The 19557-nt window shown below is 44.0% G+C and overlaps 1 long non-coding RNA gene across 1 annotated transcript in view; it reads right to left on the reverse strand.

Annotated features, from left to right (window-relative positions):
* The window catches only part of LOC103008351 (uncharacterized), an 85329-nt gene that overhangs the window by 29897 nt on the left and 35875 nt on the right, over window positions 1-19557 (reverse strand). Inside the window, exon 2 of the long non-coding RNA XR_451143.3 lies at window positions 4398-4484. This is a non-coding gene — a long non-coding RNA (uncharacterized LOC103008351). The remainder of the gene's footprint in view (window positions 1-4397; window positions 4485-19557) is intronic.

Genomic DNA, 19557 nt, shown 5'->3' on the forward strand with positions numbered 1-19557 from the left:
AATCCTTCATTTCCCCTCACAAAACCTGCCCCTCCCTTGTACATCCCATCTCAGGAAAACGCTTCCTCCTAATTAGGTGAAACATCTTGGAGTCCTCCTTGATCTCTTTGTCTTAAATGCTATGTCCAATCCATTGGCAAATCCTGTCAGCTCAGTCACCACATCACATCCCACATTTCTTCATTTATTATTTCTTCTGCCCCTCGCATCCTTATCCAAGCTGCAGTTATCTCTCACCAGAGCTTCTGCAGGAGCAGCTGGGCAGCAGCCAGAGTCCTTTAAGAAGGGAAATCACTCCTCTGCTCAAAGTTCTCTTGTCACTCTTAGAATAAACCCAAAGTCCTGGCCTTGGCCTAAAATGTACTCCAGGACCTGGCTCCTACTTCCTTCCAACATCATTTCCCATCACTCTCCCCTCTGCACACTCTTCAGCCCGAGAGGCCCTCTTGCTGTCTCGTGAACGTGCTAATCAGTCCCCCTCCTCAGGTGCTTTACACTCACTTCTCCCTCAGTCTCCTGTACTCCGTTGAGATGTTATTATGATCCCTTCATGCATGTCTCTGTGCACACTGCTTCCCCTCAAGGAAGCCCTCCCCTGACCGTCCTAGCGAAAATGGTACCCCTTGCCTTTCTCCATCCCCTAACACTGCCTTAGTCTTCTTCACCATATTTCCATCACCTACCTTTGCTATTGACCTCTTTGCTTACAGTCTATTTGCCCCACTCGAATGGAAACTCCCTGAGGACAAGGATTTTGTCCGATTTGTACACTGATATATCTTGAGCGCCTAGAATAATGCTTGGCACAAAATAGGGCCTCAGTAAATATTTGTTGAATGAATGAATGATCCCTGGACCCGTTTCCCAAAGTGTCAATAAGTAGTGACATGCATCTGCCTTCCTGACATATAAGCTAACGTTTTCCTTACTTCCTTCAGCTCTGAACATCAAGACACATGACTTTTCCAGGCTGACGTGGGGTAGAAAGGAGCACACAATCATTCCCATGTATTCCACTCTACTTTCTTTGCCCTCAGTACCATCTGGATATTAAGTTCACATTGTGCGACCAGAAATCCTTCTCCCAGTCCTAATTTCCTGGAGCTCAGGTTCAGACTAGACTTTGCAGAGGAGCCCACGCAAGTGCAGATGGCTGACCCTGGTCATTTGTCTATTTAATTACTGTTGGTAGATCCCCTACTGTGTCCCAGGCCCTGTACAGAGAGCTGGTGATATACTAGGGGATAAGACAGACTGGGCTCCATCTACTCAAAGCTGGTATTTTAAGGAATGCCTGAAAGATAAGGTAACTGGAGAATAATGGTCAAAGGTGCCAAGGAAGCCACCTAGAAGCCCAGCCTCGGATGTGAAATGGAGCTCACAGCTCTCCTAGTTCAGTTCAGACTGCATTCTGTGGGGCACCCCAGAGCTCCCCTGGATCCTCAAAGGTCCTGCAGCCTTGCATCAACCTGAGACTAGACCAGATTTCCTACCGTAACTGCCCCTTTGTAGATGATAAAACCTCACACTTGCATGGTACTCTGAGGTATGATAACAGCCAGCATTTATTGGTGCCAACACCATGAAGAGCACAAAACAGCATCCCATTCTCACTCACCTCACAATTAACTTGGGAGCTGGGGCCCATCATCCCTATTTACAGGTAAAAAAACAAGCTCACAGAGGTCCAATGGTTTGACACACAGCTAACATAGAGCAGACAGAACCCATATCGGCCTGACTCCAAAATTTATGCTTTTTTCCTTAACAACGCCACATTGCTGCCTATTAAAAATGACAGTAAAATGCCCTGGTGTCAATACTTTTCAAAGTTCATGTCTATTATCTCTTTTTGTCATTACGTATCCTTCTGAGTCATCAGAGTCAAGGGTTGCTATCCCCATTTTGCAGAAGAGAAGTCAGTCCAATTAGGCAAGCATAATGAAAGTCATTTAGGATTAGCAGGCAGGACTGTGTGTTCGAAAGTAATTCCCACATCAGCTGCCCTTGCACCCAAAGTACATAAAGATTTATTTCTTTGCCTAACAATCTGTTTAGGTCTCCAACTGCTTCTTATTAAAATGTGAGTACTCTTAGGAGGGCTTATACCCCAAGCAAACTGTCAGGACCTATCTGGGTCTGTCTGAGAGTCAGTAGAGAAAGTTACTGCTTCCGAAGTAAGGCATCCATGGGGAGAGTTCTAGGCACAAACTCCTTCTTCAGAAAACCACTTGGACTGGGCCCTAACTGGAGATGCTCCTTGACTGGCAACAGTGACAGGACTACATTAACAAGTGAGCCAGCCAGACCCAGGACCCCTGACCTCCTGACTCCAGAGCTTTTGCCTCTGTATGACTCAGCTACTACCTCGAGCTCACTCTAGTCTGAACCCATCATCTTGGCACTCTTAGGGGACCCATGCAGTGCCTGAGGATCTACAGCTAACCAGAACAGACCCAGAGAAATAGCAAGAGAGCTCTCAAACTCCATCTGGTGCAAAGATTCACGTTCTTTTCAAGTTTGTTCCCTTACTCTGTAAATGCTTGGACTTTAAGGGTGTGTTACTGAGATGGAATCATTTGCAGTGAATAGAAGACCCACCAACAGAACCTACCTGTGTCTCCCTGCTGGAAGACAGAAGCGCCACTCGGGGAAGTGCTCCAAATCCCTGGGACAGACACCTGTGGCTCAAGGGGTCCTTCCTCGGCAGTTTTCTCTAGATGATACTGGCTGTAGCCAGCACACTCGCCAAGTTGCACACAGCAAAGATGCTTTGCCCACACACCGCAAGGGCCCTGGGCAACTCTGTGTCAGAGCCAAACGGCTGTAAACTTTCAGGCCTTTCAAAGCATTTTTAAAGCCCGGAAGGGCAGTGTATTACCTGTATTTACCCAGGACCATGAAGGCAAAACCACATTCATGAATATTTTCAGCAGTTGGGGCTGTCAGAAGAGCAAGACACATGACTAAATATACCCGGGCCAGTTTCCCTGCACTATTAGGCAGGGCTTGTTTTGGCTTTGTTTTGTTTTTGTTTTTAGATCCTATTATCTTCAAATGGCAATCATACTGAAGGAAATAAGCACTATAATAATAAACATCTTTTCTACATCATGAACTATTATCGAAATTTTTCCTACATTTACTTTCTCTAGAATTCCTAAATTCCTATGGAACACATTCCTAGTGAGATTTTCAATTGGTGGAATCTTGTGAAGATTCAGCGATGGGGGTCACCAGCTCATATAAGAAAGCAGACGCAATTTCCCACAACTATTAAAGTCCTCTTTATACTTCTTATGTGCCTTAATCAACCACTCTAAACTCCAATCTATCATTTTCTTTTTCAAAAAGAACAAGAATCATTTAACTAAAGCATCTCAGGGACTAATATAACAATATCTAACATACATTAAATGCTCAGTGTGTTAAGTGCTTTACATAAATTCTCCCTCTGAATTCTTACAGCAACTTTGTCTGGTACCCACCATCATCATCATCACCTCCCTTTCACAGATGAGTACATGAAGACACAGCATGTTTTAGTAACTAGCCCAAGGTCACATGGAATTGGTATTCAAACCAGGATCCATCTGACTGCAGAGCCAGCAAGTGTAACCACTCTTCAGGCTTGGTTCAGAGGTTGACACCACAATAGACACAGCATCCAGTAGCAAATAGGGGCAGTTCCCAACTTTTGGTTATCCAATTTACTAATAATACACATATTTGGACACTCAACTGCAGAACCCCCCTCCACCCTTTGTCCCCCTACTGTTGACACTTCTGCAAAGGGAACCCCCATTCCTTCCCCCAGAGGACTCCCCACCCTCCCCTGATTCCCTTTCTCTATCACTCTGCTTTCTCTAACCCCAGCCCAGAGGCTGTCCTCTAGGGGCTGCTGAGGGAACTGTTAAAGTGCAGGGCATCTCATGGGACCCGCCCTCCCAGGGACCTGCATTATTACCAGCACTGCAATTTCCTTCCATTAAGGATTCTGTTGTGCTCCCTGCAGTCTGCTCTCCAACTGCATGATTTTCCATAGGAAAACAGTATGTTCGTTTCAACCAACCAACCTACAAATGAGCCCTATCCATTCCAACTCCTGTTTAAGATCCTAGTACAGTGAAAATTCCCATCCAAACTTATCTCTCCAAACCTAACAGTGAAAACTGTCAGGATGAAGTGAAGTCAGAGTTTCCTGTTTCACTTTGTACTGTACTTGTGTAAATCGATCATTACTTCACAGTTCCCCAGTGCCATGAATTATCAGTCATTTCAGTGTTTAATGGCACATTTTGCGAAATCCTGTCCAATGCAAAAGCGCACAACATCTGGGGTATCTGTTCTGTATTTCCTTCCAGCCTGTCACCATTTTGAAATTATCTGGTGCTTACTTTCTGTCCTTTACTGGCAGCATTTTCATTCTTCACACGTGCCTTCTATTCTTCTAGGCTAATCCTTGAAATGTCAGTCTTGGTCCACTGAAACGAAAATTTTTAAAAAAAGAAAAACAAAATTTGTTGTAATTTCTTTCAAGTTGTAAAAGTAATACATGTTAATTTTAAAAATTAACTTTTTTTACCAATAAAAATCATCTTTTGACCTTCAACCTAGTAACAGAAAATTGTACCACTTGTTATGAAAATGCCTTTCTTACGTAAAACATAACCCCTTTAGAATAGTAATACAGCAGTTCACAAACTTGAGCACACAACAGAATTACCTGGAAGGCTTGTAAAAAAACCAGATTGCTGGGTCCCACCCTTAGAGTTTCTGATTTAATAGGTCTGGGGTGGGGCCCGAGAACCAGCATTTCTGACAAGTTCCCAAGTGAAGCTGATGCTGTTGGTGGGAAGACCATACTTGGAGAACCATTGGTGTAATATTAGAGCTCAGAAAAAGCCCTGAAGATCATTTCTGCCTTATTTAAAGCTCTATTAGTTGCAGTTTACAAAATCCTACTCCAACTGGCCTGAGTGCAGAATAAAGTTTATTGGAAGCAGTTGGGATAGCTCTAAGACAAAGCTGAACAATCAGGGTAAAGAGCAGGCAGATTGAGGGATGCAGGAGGAGGAAAGGGACCTCTTCCTTTTGTGTGTGTGTGTGTGTCTGTGCGTGTGTCTTTCTCTCCACTCCCAAATCCAAGGTTGGAATAGCTCTGGGCAAATCATCAAGGGAGAGATCCGATTGGCCCCTCGCCTTGACTCCACTAGGATTTGTTTAATCAGCTCAGGCCACAGGTGCAGAGTCTCTTTTTTTTTTTTTTTTTTAAAGATTTATTTATTTTTATTGATTAATTGACTGATCGATTGATTGCTATGTTGGGTCTTCGTTTCTGTGCTAGGGCCCTCTCTAGTTGCGGCAAGCGGGGGCCACCCCCCATCACGGTGCGCGGGCCTCTCACTGTCACGGCCTCTCCCGTTGCGGAGCACAGGCTCCAGACGCGCAGGGCCAGCAATTGTGGCTCACGGGCCCAGCCGCTCCGCGGCACGCGGGATCCTCCCAGACCAGGGCCCGAACCCGCGTCCCCCGCATTAGCAGGCAGACCCTCAACCACTGCGCCACCAGGGAAGCCCCACAGGTGCAGAGTCTCTTAATTCAAGCATGGCACTGTGAGAAAGAAGGTACAGTTCTCAGAGAAGAGTGGTGTGGGCTTGGCAGAGATTCTCAACGGAATCCACCTCATCACCTAAACTCTTATTTTTCAAAAGAGGGAACTGTGTTTGGAAAAAGCAAAGCCCTTGCCAGGGAGCACACATCTAATAAGCAGCAAAGCTGAAACCAATCTTTTTTGGGGGGGAGGGGTTGCATGCGGACCCAAAGCTGGCATGGAAGTGGCAAGTAGAAATTTGTTTCTTAGCCAGTGGCAGGCTGGAGCTGTTGGTACCAGCTCCAGAGAGCGGGAGTGTTAAATATTCAGGAATTTGGCAAGCAGGTCAACCATGGTAGCTGGAAATGTGCCACAGTCAGAGTATTTACTAATGTTACAAACCAGCCCTTCTTTTTTTCTTTCCAAAGAGCCAGTTTACCAGCACGCCATTGCCTAGCTCCATGTGGGAAACATCTACAATCAATGTGGAGGCCATATTTCAGATGAGAAACGAGCTCAGTTTGCAGCGTTTTCCAATAGTTGCCATTCCCACCCCTACCATAAGCTGATTGCCCGGGGTCTGCCAGCTAGATCTAATTTTGCATATCCAATCCCTCAAACCTCTCTCCCACAATGGCTGGCACTCTCTCTCTCTCTGCACTCATGCACAAAATGAGCCCACTGTCTCGACCTTCTGCTGCCCTTGTTTCCAGTTCAAAGCCACTTCCTTCCTAACTGTTGAACGGTAGAACTTCAGTACGACAAGAATAAGACAAGTCTGGGCAAGGGCATATAAGACTAAGAGAAGTGTCTTTAACAGATTTGCTTAAAAAAAAAGACTAATAAGGCGGCCAAGAAGCAAATGCCCCCAGGGATAGTGACTATGTCATTATTTAAAGACGGAAATTCGTGTGAAACTTGCCCAAGCCATCTTACTCCAGGCTCCCGTTGTGTGGCTTGGCGGTGCACTACCTCATTCCCATCAGAGGACAAAGGGTGAAAGAAAAAGAAATCTCCGTGACTGTAAGTGATTCCCCAGGCCCTTGGCCTCTGCCACCTGTCACCGAGCCTCTGACGCACCCCTCCACTGTCACGTTGGCAGCGTTCCACGCAACCTCCTGTCCCACATTTCTTAAGAGGCACAAAATGCATTTACTTCACTGACCACGAGACAGCGCTGGGAGCTGGGGCGGGGAGGTGGAGTGTTTCCATCTAATAATGCTTCCTGAGCCAGAGAGCCTAAAACAACACAAAGCAAAACTCCAGCCTTCTGGAGGAATGTTGGGGGAGCTATTACTGCCACTGCCGCTGCTGTGACTTCAGCAAGAGTTCTTGCAACGTGAGGTTGTCATGAGATTGCCCATGCGTCTCTCCACGGCAGATCTGAAGTTACCATTTAGAAGACTGGAAAAATACGACGATGGCAAAACAAATTAAGTCCTGGGACCTAATGTCCACGGAGATAGAAGCATTTTTACACATTGTAATGCTCTAGCTCCTTCCTTTCCTTTTCCTTTTTTCTTCCTCCTTCTGCCTCCTCATCCTCCTCTGTATTCAAAATCTGCCCCCCTGCCCCATTTTATAGTCATTGAACTTCCATGGTGAGCTCCTACCAACATACTAAACTAGGTATTTTGAGAAACACAAAAATGTGTGTTGAGGTGAAAAGAATCCTGGCACATGGATTGAGCCACCTCCCTCTCTAAAATCAGCCTGCCTCAACTAACCCATTGTTTCCACAACAATCCCTGTTGAACACACTATTCTCAGTGATGGTGGTTATCATATGCTCCCTGCCCCTGAGATCTCCTGGGGTAGGCAGATACCTGGAAAACTAATGAGAACCTGGAGAAATACCTGCTACAAAGTGGTACGAACAAAGTGCTAAGGTCACTGCATCTAGTTTTATTGAATCACACACACACACACAAAAGTGCTGGATTAGTGCATTATATACTGGAATCTTCACAACAACCCTACAAGGTAGCAGAGGAACAATGTTGTTAGTTTTTTGGTCCATCTGTCCCTCCTGGACTGGGAGCTCCCTGGGGGAGGGCCCTGGTTATGCAGTCAGAGTCTCATAGTTGAAGGGACCATAGAAGAAAGACACCTAGCCTAGCAACTTCTTTATACAGATGAGGAAACTGAGGTAGGAAGGCAGTATGGGGTGGTAACTAAAGCAGTGGATTCTGGTTGGCCGCCTGGGTTGCTGTCCCAGCTCTGAACCATAAGCTAGACACATTACATTGCATGTGACTTCTTTATGCCTTGATATCCTCTTCAGTAAAATGGAATCAACACTATTTTCTCTGCCCATCTTCTTGGGCTGTTATGAACATTAAATGAAGGAATGGATGTGAAAACACCTTGTGAAACATTAAACACTATAACAAATATGATAGCTCTTTGTTCTGATCTTTCTTCAAGTCTGTCTAACTCTATGTTACACTTAAATGTGGTTGTGTGGGGACCAGAGTGTGAGTTCTCTGGAGGCAGGGGATGAGTTGGATTGATAGTCATATCACCAGCACTTAGTATAGTGTCTGCTAAAATGTTGCTTTAAACATATTTGTTAGACAGTGATTATTGGATGGGTGGATAAATCATAAATATAACTTGCTCAACGGCAGTTCTGAATGTGTCCGGAGCTATTTCAGGGATAACTCATGAACACGCCTTCTGAGGAGTTTCTCTTCCATCTCTAATTCAGTGCCTATGATAGAACTACAGTAGGGCAAGATAGTTAGTTACCACGTGCCCCCCTACACCAGAAAGATCATGCCTGTTTCCCACTATAGCATGAGGGAGGGGGAGAGTGAAGACTTGCCATTCTGAGATCTCACCCTCAAGAGGGTGTTTCTTATTTTCCTTTTGTAAACTCCATCCCAATTATGTTGAGCGTTGGCCAAAGACTGTAGGCTGGTGTCCTGTAGGCAGTGCAGCTGGGATGGATTGACAGTCATGAGAATAGAGCCATGAGGTCTCCAAGATGCAACAGAGCCACTGGGACAGTCTGCTCCAGGTGGCAGATCCAGTGCTGGGCACACATCCTTACTCAGGCCAGATGCAAATTCTGCCGGCAATTCCAGCTGGTACTATGGATGAGACACTCCCTGGAAATGATGTGCTCATCCTCGTCAGCTACTTGATCAATTAATTCAAGGGTGTTTGTGAAGCACCTGCTCTATCCTGTGCTTGAATTACTGACGTAGAAGTTGTTCTCGAAGGTGAGAGTTGAAGTCGTGAGAGTTTATGCCTTCAGAGAGGGCGTGTGAGTTGACTGGAGTGTTGGAGGATACTCATAGATGGTAACTGGGACAAAGAAGAGAAACTAAAACGGGGAGAGAGAGAAAGTGAGAGAAGGAAAGTGAGGGAGTGACTCTGGGAAAGTGACATTCATGAAAGCCAAAAAAAAAAAAAAAAGCGGGAGAGGGAGAGATGAGGTAAGAGTGTCATATCCAGTGGGGTTAGCAAAAGGAACTCTGATGAAAGACCATTAGATGTGGCAATAAAGAGGTCATTAATAAGATGTGGGAGATAAAGTTTCAGCTGTGTGGTGAGTCAGGCAAAGAAAGCTAAGAGAGATGTAGCTGCCCAGAAAGGTGGTGCTGTTGTGACAGCTCACATATTCAAGGATTCGGACAGAAAAGAATTGTTAACCTATAATGAGAAGAGGTACCAGGATCAAATGGCTATCTTTTCAATTTTGGCAAATCTCAGCACACCTGATGATAGGAAGAAAAGAGTCAGAAGGGAGGCTGTGGAAATAATTTTTTAAAATATATCTATATTTGTCTCTGCCCCTGGTTCCTGGCACAGAACTTCTAAAATGCGTGGAATTTCCTAAGTGATAAGAACACTAGGAACATCCTTTGTTCTAGTAATTGGTCTCCGACCCCAGTTCTTGACACAGAGCTCCTCAATCCCTTGGAATTTCCTGGGTGCTGGAATGTCTTCTGTTCTAATGAGGTGACTCTTGGTGGGCTCCTGGGTAGCTTCAGGATGGGGGCTGGCCACCAGAAAGACCAAGCCATGATGAGAACCTTGGAACTTTCCACCCACCCACTACCCTCCAGGAAAGGGAGGGTGGCTGGAGACTGGATTAATGACTGATCATGCCTAAGTGGTGAAGCCTCCATAAAAATCCCAGAAGTATGGGCTTCAGAGAGCTTCCAGGTCAGGAAGTGCCTGGTTTCCCCCTTCCCACGCACCTTGCCCTATGTATTTCTTCATCTGGCCGTTCATCTGGATCCTTTATTATGTCCTTTATAATAAACTGGTAAACATAAGTGTTCGCCTGAATTCTGTGATCCATTCTAGCAAATTATTGAATCCAAGTAGGGGGTTGTGGGAATCCTGATTTATAGCCTGTTGGTCAGAAGACGGGTGACCACCTGGGACTTGTGATGGGTGTCTAAAGTGAGAGAAGTCTTGTGGAACTAAGCCCTTAACCTGTGGGATCTGATGCTCGCAGGTAGATAGCGTCAGAATTGAATCGAATTATGGGACACTCAGCTAGTGTTGCAGAGAATTGCTTAAGGTGTGGAAAACCCACACATCTGGTGTCAGAAGTACTGCAAGGGTGTGAGTAAAGGAACACAGGATTCGTTTTCCTTGAAAGAGGGGAAGGTTCCAAAGAAGAGAATGACCGGCGGATTGGGGTTTATAGGAAAGGATGGGATTCACATAACCGAGGTCAGAAAACCCTTCCTCCTAGTCCACAGGAGTGAAATTGAGGGTGAAGATAAAGGTCAATGAAGTTACAGTATCAGAAGTCCTCCGAAGACCACAGAAAAACCTATTAATCAAGTAACACGAAGGAAATGATATTTACAGGGTTTGGGGGTCTGGGTTCAGGTGCTTTAAGGCAGTTCTAAGGGGGATCCGATTGGGATTGGACAAAATTCACGACGTGATAGTTTAGTATTGTTGGATGCAGCAAGGTGAAGTTCAAGTCAGTAGACAATTGTTTGACAAGCGAACTGTTTGCCCAGGTAAACAGTCTATTGTCCTGAGAAGACAGTTGTTTGACCAGATGAGCAAACTATTTGCCCAGACAAAAGCAAATAGGAAGTTATTTATTGGTTTACAGCTCTTTCTTCCCAGACAAGAATTTCCTGGAAAGAATAGCTGTTGTGTTAACAGAGATGGCTGTAAGCTCTGTTGATGCAGGTGGCCTTGATGCTCAACACTGAGGTCCTCATTAAGACTGAGCATGAAAGCAGAAATAGAGACACAGACGTAGAGAACAAGTGTATGGATACCAAGTGGGGGGGGGGAGCGGGGTGGGATTGGGAGATTAGATTTGACGTATATACACTACTATGTGTAAAACAGATAACTAATGAGAACAGACTGTGTAGCACAGGGAACTCTACTCAGTGCTCTGTGGTGACCTAAATGGGAGGGAAATCCAAGGAAGAGGGGATATGTGTATGCGTGTGGCTGATTCACTTTGCTGTACAGCAGAAACTAACACAACATTGTAAAGAAACTATACTGCAATTTAGAAAAAAAAAAAAAAAGAGTGAGCATGGACTAGAAACACTGTAGCATTGGTTCCAAACTTAGCTGGACACTGAAATCATCTGAAGATCTTCAAAAAAATATTGATGCCTGGCTTCCACCCCCAAACATTGATTTAGTTGGTACGGGGTGCCGTCTGGGCGCCAGGACTTCTAAGTGCCCCCCAGGTGATTCTAAAACACAATAGTTGGGAACCACTTCTCTAGAGCTAAAGGAGAAAGTAGCAATGAAATAAGCATTTGGGCGATGCCCTGCAGATATAAGAAAAGAAGAATAAAAGATCGATAAGCCACAATCAATGTATTATTGAGCTTTAATTCAGAGTGTATAACTGAACTTTTGGATTTTTCTCAAACTAATAGGTGAAAAGAATATCTCAGAGAAGTTTTAATTCATGTTTCTCTGAGAATGAGCATATCTTCATATGTTTAAAAGCCATTTGTAGTTCCTTTTCTGTCAACCATCTGTTCATATCTTTTCATGCACTTCATTTCAAATATCAAGTTTCTTGTAGGTAAATCCTGTTTCTTCTTTTAAAAGTGGGAATAATTTTATTGCTATTTCTGATTATAAAAATTATTATAATTATGTTCTCATGGTATAAAAATTTTTTTAAATACAAAGGAAAAAAGTATTACTCAGAATCTCATTCCCAAGAATACCTAATTTTTTTTTACATTTGGGCGTTCATTTTTTCAGGCCATTTTCCAGACATTTGTTTTTAGAAAAACAAGATTCATTACATATATTTATTGTGCATGAGTATTACAAGGGTCAGATTACATATACTATTTTGTAACTTGCTTTTTTCACCTAAAGATAGATCATGGAAATTTTGTTCATAGCCTATAAGTGCAGACAGTTGAGTCAACAAAGTACAGAATGTAATTCAACAAGCAGTAATGCAGTTTCTCTCATCTCTCTGGGCTGCTGTGTCTGCCTGCCTTGATAGGGATGCCGATTGAACTGGTGACATGGATTGACAGAGTAGTGTTACCAAGCGGGATGGACCCTACCTCTTTGCTCAGCTAGAGCAATAGAGTCATTTGTTCAACAAGTATTTATTGAGGACCTACTGTGTATCAGTTGGGAATCTATTCCAGATGCTGGGAATGTAACAGGAAAAAGGCTAGACAAGTTCCCTGACTTCATGCAGCTCAGTGGAGGAAACAGATAACAGGCAAGAGAATCTCAGAGTGGGATATGTGTCATGAAGAAAAGAAAACCGAGTGATGTGACAGGGGTTGATGGGGGAGCTGCTTTAGATTGAGGGAACAGAGAAGGTCCACTAAAGAGGAGAAACATGAGTCAAGGTCTGATTGAAACAAGGAGCCAGTCTAAGGAAGAGAATTCCAGGCAAAGGAAGTGGCAGATCCAATGGACTTGACTGGATGTAGGAACAGGAAGAGGACCAGCTTGATGAGAAGAGTGAGCGAATGGCAGGGCTGAGGCCAGAGAGGTAGACAGTATCAGTCTAGGAACGCCTTGGCAGATAGTTTGGCCTTTATTTAAAAAACAGTGGGACATCATTGGTGGATTGGTCTTATCAGAGCTACATTTTTAAAGAAATGATTTCAGAACTTCCCTGGTGGTGCAGTGGTTGAGAATGGACCTGCCAATGCAGGGGATGCGGGTTCGATCCCTGGTCCAGGAAGATCCCACGTGCTGTGGAGCAACTAAGCCCGTGTGCCACAGCTACTGAGCCTGCACTCTAGAGCCCTCAAGCCACAACTACTGAAGCCCGTGTGCCACAACTACTGAAGCCCGCGTGCCTGGAGCCTGTGCTCCGCAACTAGAGAAGCCACTGCGAGAAGAAGCCCGCACACAGCAGCGAAGACCCAACGCAGCCAGAAACAAATAAATAAATACATTTATTTTTTTAAAAAAAGATTCTAATTTAAGATTGCCAGAAAAAATATATGGTGCACAGTTAAATTTGAGTTTCAGGTAAACAATGAATAACTTTTCAGTATAAACATAATTTTTAATAATATTTTACACAACTGAAAAGTACTTGTTATAAATCTGAAATTCCCTTTTATTTGGGTGTCCTGTATTTTTATTTGCTAAATCTGGCAGCCCTATTCTGGCTGGTGTGGCGACTTTTCTGGGGGCTAGGAGGTAGGCACAAAGCAGTCCTTAAGAGGCTTTTTGAAAAGTCCAGGAAGCTAGAGTAGTGGCCCTGGACATGAGGGGAGGTGAGTGGATTACAGAATCTATCTTGGAGGTAGAGCCAACATGCTATGAAGCAGGAAGGAAAGTGAGGCATCAAGAATGACTCCTAGGTTTTCAACACCTGGATGGATAATGACAGAGTAATTCTGATTTCTTTGTTTGTTTGTTCTACAACATCTGCAGATGTGTGACTACTGAGTATATAATAATAAAACAAAATAAGAAGCAAAGTGGTTGAAGGCAAGGGTAAGGAAACTCTTTGTTATTGAGAACCAATAATCTCCCATCCCCACCTCCCCAAATCAACTAAGATCAGTACACTTCAAGCCAATTCATTTATGCTCTATGTTTCTTAAACAACTTTAAATTTTTTACTTGAATTAAGAAAAAGAACATACAATGTTATTCAATAATTAGAATAAGCGCTAATTCTATTTTGGCACTGTACAATAGACGGTTTCCCATTACACAGAAAAGAGTAAATGAAAGTGAGGAGAAAGAGGGGTGGAGGGTAGAAAGAACAGAGGCAACATGGGAGAGATGCTAAAAGGGACAAGAAGACAGGAGAACAGGTGAGAGTTTGAATGCGCTTGGCTCCTAAACTGCCTAATGGAACATTTGCTTATTGCATTGGTTATTCCCAAGGCATGTAAGGCACTGGTTTATACTGACTAACAATCGCAGTTTACTTGTCTGAGGAGTGGGACAAGAAAATATTTCTTGAGCCCCTACTAGATACCAAGTGCTTCATACATTTTCTCCACTTTCACAACAACCTGTGTTGTAGGCATGTCTGCTCCTATGTTACAAAAGTTAGTAACTTGCCCAAAACACAGAGTAAATGGTTCTTAGACTTGGATTTGAATGCAGGGCTGTCATCTACCTGAACCCCAAGCATGTAGTTTTTCCATTACACCATCTTCCTTCACGTGGTTTAAAGAGTTTGAGTAATATTTATAATGAATTTCTTTGTTGGCTCTTCTCTTCTTCATAGATTCTCTAATTCCAGAGATAGCCATTCTTTTCCCCCTACCGCCACTGCTTCCCACTGAATAGAAATAAGGATATTGTAAGCAGCAGAGAAGTAAATATTTCAGAATGGTTTTGTCTGAAGTACAAAAATCTGCCTACAGACTGTGGCCGTTGCTAGGTGGTTGATTCATATTTAGAGGAAAAATACCTTTTTTTTTAGGAAGACTCTAAAGGAATTTTTGATTGCCTAAGATAAGGCCTAGACTAATTTGAAATGGGGAAAACTGTTTAAAAAAGAAAGGTGAACTTCATCTTAATAATGTAAAAAAAGGCTTCCTTAAGCAGAGAATCGTGGATCGGTTTCTGGAGAAGAAAAGTGTTAGGTTTTTTTTTTTTTTTTTTTTTTTTATTTATTATTTTTGTCTGTATTGGGTCTTCGGTTCGTGCGAGGGCTTTCTCCAGTTGCGGCAAGCGGGGGCCACTCTTCATCGCGGTGCGGGGACCGCTCTTCATCGCGGTGCGCGGGCCTTTCTCTATCGCGGCCCCTCCCGTTGCGGGGCACAGGCTCCAGACGCGCAGGCTCAGCAATTGTGGCTCACGGGCCCAGCTGCTCCGTGGCATGTGGGATCTTCCCAGACCAGGGCTCGAACCCGTGTCCCCTGCATTAGCAGGCAGATTCTCAACCACTGCGCCACCAGGGAAGCCCAAGTGTTAGGTTTTTGTTAGTTGCTTTAATCAATGGAGTTTCATTTTCCTCTGCAGTTTGGGAGCTGGGGATTTGAGGGAAAGAGCAAAGATGTGAGTGAAACAATGCATTCCAGCAATGAGCCAGAACCCAAGGAGGAAACGTAAAGAAGGACTTGTGAAGTGGAAGAGCTGAATATGACTGTGATATCTGAGAGCTTCATATTTTTCTTTCGCACTTTGTAATCCTCTTTGCTATCTTCATCTTTAGGAAACTTGATTAAACATTGCCGTTTAGATTGTGTTAGCAACACCTTAGGAAATGAAGGACGGCCTGTATTCTTAGAGCAAAACCAGGAAGGAGAAGCAGAAGCCTTCAGAAACTCTCACTAGGTAGTAAGAAATCACTCTCTAGAGTCCTCTGGAATATTCTGGAAGAGGATAGATTTCCTGCTGTTGTGCAGGAACCAGCTTGAGTAATTTAATTTGGTTATAAAAGGAAGACAGAGATTTGCGGGGGTGTCAGATTATACGTCTGGAAAACTTCTCTTAGCAGGTGTGTCTCAGGCAGGAAATTACATACAAGATGAAATCCAAGAAGGTCCTGTGGTTGGGTTTCTCCCACAGAAGGAGGAGAAAAATCCCTGCATCCCTAGTTATGCAAATAATATGTAAATTAGGGTAATTACATGTTTACTTAGAAAATTTCGGTTACCTAATTTTGGCTTCATGAGGAGCTGAGACACCATAAGGGAATGTTTGTCAACAGTCCAGAGCTGTTAGATTTCTTCCAAGGGAAACAAAAGGGTAAATTTCTTATCAAGAGAATGCCAGGGTTTTCAATGAGTTTTTCAAATGCCTTAATGTCTCTCTTCCGCAAAGCTGACCAAAGAATGATTATGAAATGGTCAAAATGTGACCCATAGATAAAATAAAGCATAAGTGAAAATTTCTTTTCTCCCATTCATTTTACCACAGGGTACTTTCTCCCTCTCCCTGCCTCTCTCTCTCTCTCTCTCTCTCTCTCTCTCTCTCTTTTGGGGGGCTCAACAATACGAAGGAAGGGCTTGGATTTTTCCCTGCAGATGATTTTTATTGTCACTTCTAGCCACTTCTCTAAATCTGGGCTTTGAATCTATGTCTTGGGAGTGCTGCAGAATGCCTGTCTAATATGGTGATATGTGAGGCTGAGAGCATCAAACAAATGGTCCAGCTGCTTCCACAGCTGCATTTGTGACACATCCAGTGGTGCCCAGGCAGCCCGGCAGAGACCCGCCTGAGATGGCTACGGGCAACAAAAGGTGAATGTTGCCGCCCTGGGGGGCTGGGGAAGGAGTCAGGGAAGTGTCGTCTCTCCAAGGACTATCTAAAATTGAGCGGTATCTGTCTTGGGTTGAGTTAGAAATCTTTTCTGAACATTAGCTCACCCGGTTAGGAGTTCAGCATCACTCCTTCTCTCGGCAGAAGATGGTGGAATATGCCTTCTACCGGCAGGGATAGTTTACCATTTTACAGCAGGACTGTCTCATCAAGGACACTGGTTCTGCTGCCCACAGTTCTCCCAGTAAGTACCAGGGAAAGGTCACAGTCAGAACAAACTTAGCCATTGCCCTTCAGTTTCAATGAATAGTCCTAATAAGGTGATGATTCCAAGACTGGATTAACTAAACTGAGGTAACTAGATTTTTCTGAGTGTTTCCCTATTTCTGTTAAAGGTGTCACCACTGATTGCACCAGCTACTGGCTTCAAAACCTTGGTATCATCTGTGTCTTTCTTCCCTCTCCTCTATCTGACATCTATCTGTCTGTCTGTCTGGTCTGTCTGTCTCTGGCTCTCTTTCTCTCTCCCACTTCTCTCTCCTTCCTCCCTAACCTCTCTCCTTTCCTTTGTTGCTTCCCTGAGTGCTAGTCCCTTTTCAACATCTGTCTTTCACACTTTCTCTTTCCCTTCTTCATTCCTACCCCTGCAACCATCCCCTGGAAGTGCTATCAGTTCCACTCCTGCTGTCTCTCAAATCTTTCCTGTACCTCCACTCCCAGCCCTTGTTCCAGGCCCAGGTAGCAACTTACCCTTCCTGAGGACAGCAAAGCTGGTCTTGGCTTCTAGTCTTTTCTCAAAATGTTTTATTCTACACGCAGCTGCTAAATTATTTTCTCTATAACAAACAATCTAATCATAACATTGCCGTGCTAAAAAACTCTCAAGGGTTCCCCATATCCTATGAAGCAAAGTCCAAAGTTCTAAGCCTGATACTCTAGGCCCAACATCGTCTGGTTCTGCCCATCTTTTGCAGCCATAGCTCTCCCTGTGTTCCTTCAGGCAGACACTGCTTCTGCCAAAATGCCTCTTGGCAGCTTGGGCCTTTTCTCAAGCTGTTTCCTCTCCTGAAACTACTCCCTCCCCCCTCCCCTCATTACCCAATTCCTCCATCTTTACACATCCAAAGTCACCAGGCCTAGTGCAAGCTTGATCTGGTCTATATGTAGCCTTCCCTGATACCCCTAGCTAATCTTCTGAACCCCTACACAACTTATCCACGTAATGAGGTCACCCTAATAATAATAAACCAGGCGCTGCTGGGTCTGTCTCACATGCTTATATGGACCTCAGCCTCCCCCTTTAAGTTCCATTCTACCAGTGTTTCTAGAAGTTCCCAGAGGGCTTCTACATACTCACTGAACAAGGACACTTCTTCCAAGCCACCCCATTGCTCTGCCACCTTCCGCATTTGCTAGGCACTGCTGCTCCTGCCATACCAAAGGTGAACACCACTCTGTGGCAAGTTGTGGAGAGAACATGTAACTTCTCCTTCCTGAGGACTTGGGAGCCCCTCTACTAGCCCCCCACAAAAATGCTGTTGAGGCCTAATTGTCTTTGAGGCATCGTGAAACAGTTCTTTCTGCTCCCCTCCCCCCCCACCCCCCCGCAACGTCCCCTGTGAATCCACAGGATTCAGATGTTAGGTAAATATGGACAGGACATGGGTAGGATAGGGAGGGTGGGAGGGAGACACAAGAGGGAGGAGATATGGGGATATATGTATACGTATAGCTGATTCACTTTGTTATATAGCAGAAACTAACACACCATTGTAAAGCAATTATACTCCAATAAAGATGTTAAAAAATATATATATACGGACAGGACATTGTGCTATACTTGGAATTGACCTTCCTGCCAAAACTACAGCAATTCTCGTCAGGTTAAATATGTTACACCTGCTCCAGCTGCATGAACCCCTAATACAAATGGATGAGGGCTGGGCTGCTCATATATTTTCCAGAAAATGTAGCCTTAATGAGTCACTGTTATTGTTGGGAATGTATCATATCCCTCAGGTATATTGGGGAAGAAAAATGGTTAAGGCTCACCAGTTAATATGAACTGTACTGTGCAACATGGGGCTACTGGCCACCGAGTACAGCCATGGGGCTATAGCTACAGAGTGCTAGAAATGTGGCTGGTTCCAACTGAGATGTGCTGTGAGTACAAAATACACATCAGATTTTGAAGACTTAATTCCTCACCTCTCCCCCCAAAAGTAAAGTAAGTCATTAATAATTTTTATAATATTGATTACATGTTGAGATGGTAAGATTTTGGATCTATTAGGTCAAATAACGTGATTAAAAATGATTCCACCTGTTTCTTTTTACTTAATATGGATTCTAGAAAACTTAAAATTACATAGGTAGCTTGCATTTGTGGCTGGCATTAAATTTCTGTTGCACATTGCCACTCTAGAGCAATGATTCTCTAAAATGGCAGCAGCAGTGCAGGGTAACTTGTTAGTAATGCAAATCCTGGGGCCCTACCCCAGACCTACTGGGTCAGAAACTCTGGTAGGACCCAGGAGTCTGTGTTTAACAAACTCTCCAGGTGATCCTTATTCACACAGAAGTTTGAGTGCCATTGCTGAGGAAGGTAAGCTCCAAGGGATGGAAAATAAGATCTGGAGCATAATAGGATCTTCATAAATTTTGTTTAACTTAATTTAATCTCAGTGGTCCCTTTAAGCTCAAAATTCTTCTGTAAGTCTGTCAGTCAGTCAGTCAGCCATAAAGTAAATAGTAATATTTGCTGTCAGCTGCGGAGGAACAGCTTGCTGGTAATTTCAAATGTTGCTCTACTGGTCGGGAAAACTTGCATGTCATTATCAGGACATCTTTAGAAATTCTCAACAGAAATGTAATGGATACAATGAACATGCCAGAAGCGAGAGACAGTCAGACATGAAATCAGCATAGAGAAAAATAAAAAAACCATGCTGATTAAATTATAATGTAAAATAGGTCTGGGTGCCACGCGAGAGGGACTGGTAAAGATATTCTGCAGGGAAGTAACTCTGGCTCTGAACACCCACCTCCCCTCATGCCTGTGCCCTGTTGGACACAGCCTTGGCCCCTCCTGCACAGCCGCCAAAAGGTCTTTGTCAGCTGGGGTTCTCTGACACAGCCCTGCAGTTCTTGCATATTTCAACTGGACACCTTCTGGCATCAGGAAATTCACATTTTCCCTTCTTGTATAACATGTGCCATTAGGAAGATTCATTAGTTCATGACCGTGCTTGAAGAACACTAACACAAAAATGTGCCAGGCACATGGC

This window comes from Balaenoptera acutorostrata, chromosome 7 (genome assembly GCF_949987535.1).
Source record: "Balaenoptera acutorostrata chromosome 7, mBalAcu1.1, whole genome shotgun sequence".
NCBI classification, from domain to species: Eukaryota; Metazoa; Chordata; class Mammalia; order Artiodactyla; family Balaenopteridae; genus Balaenoptera; species Balaenoptera acutorostrata.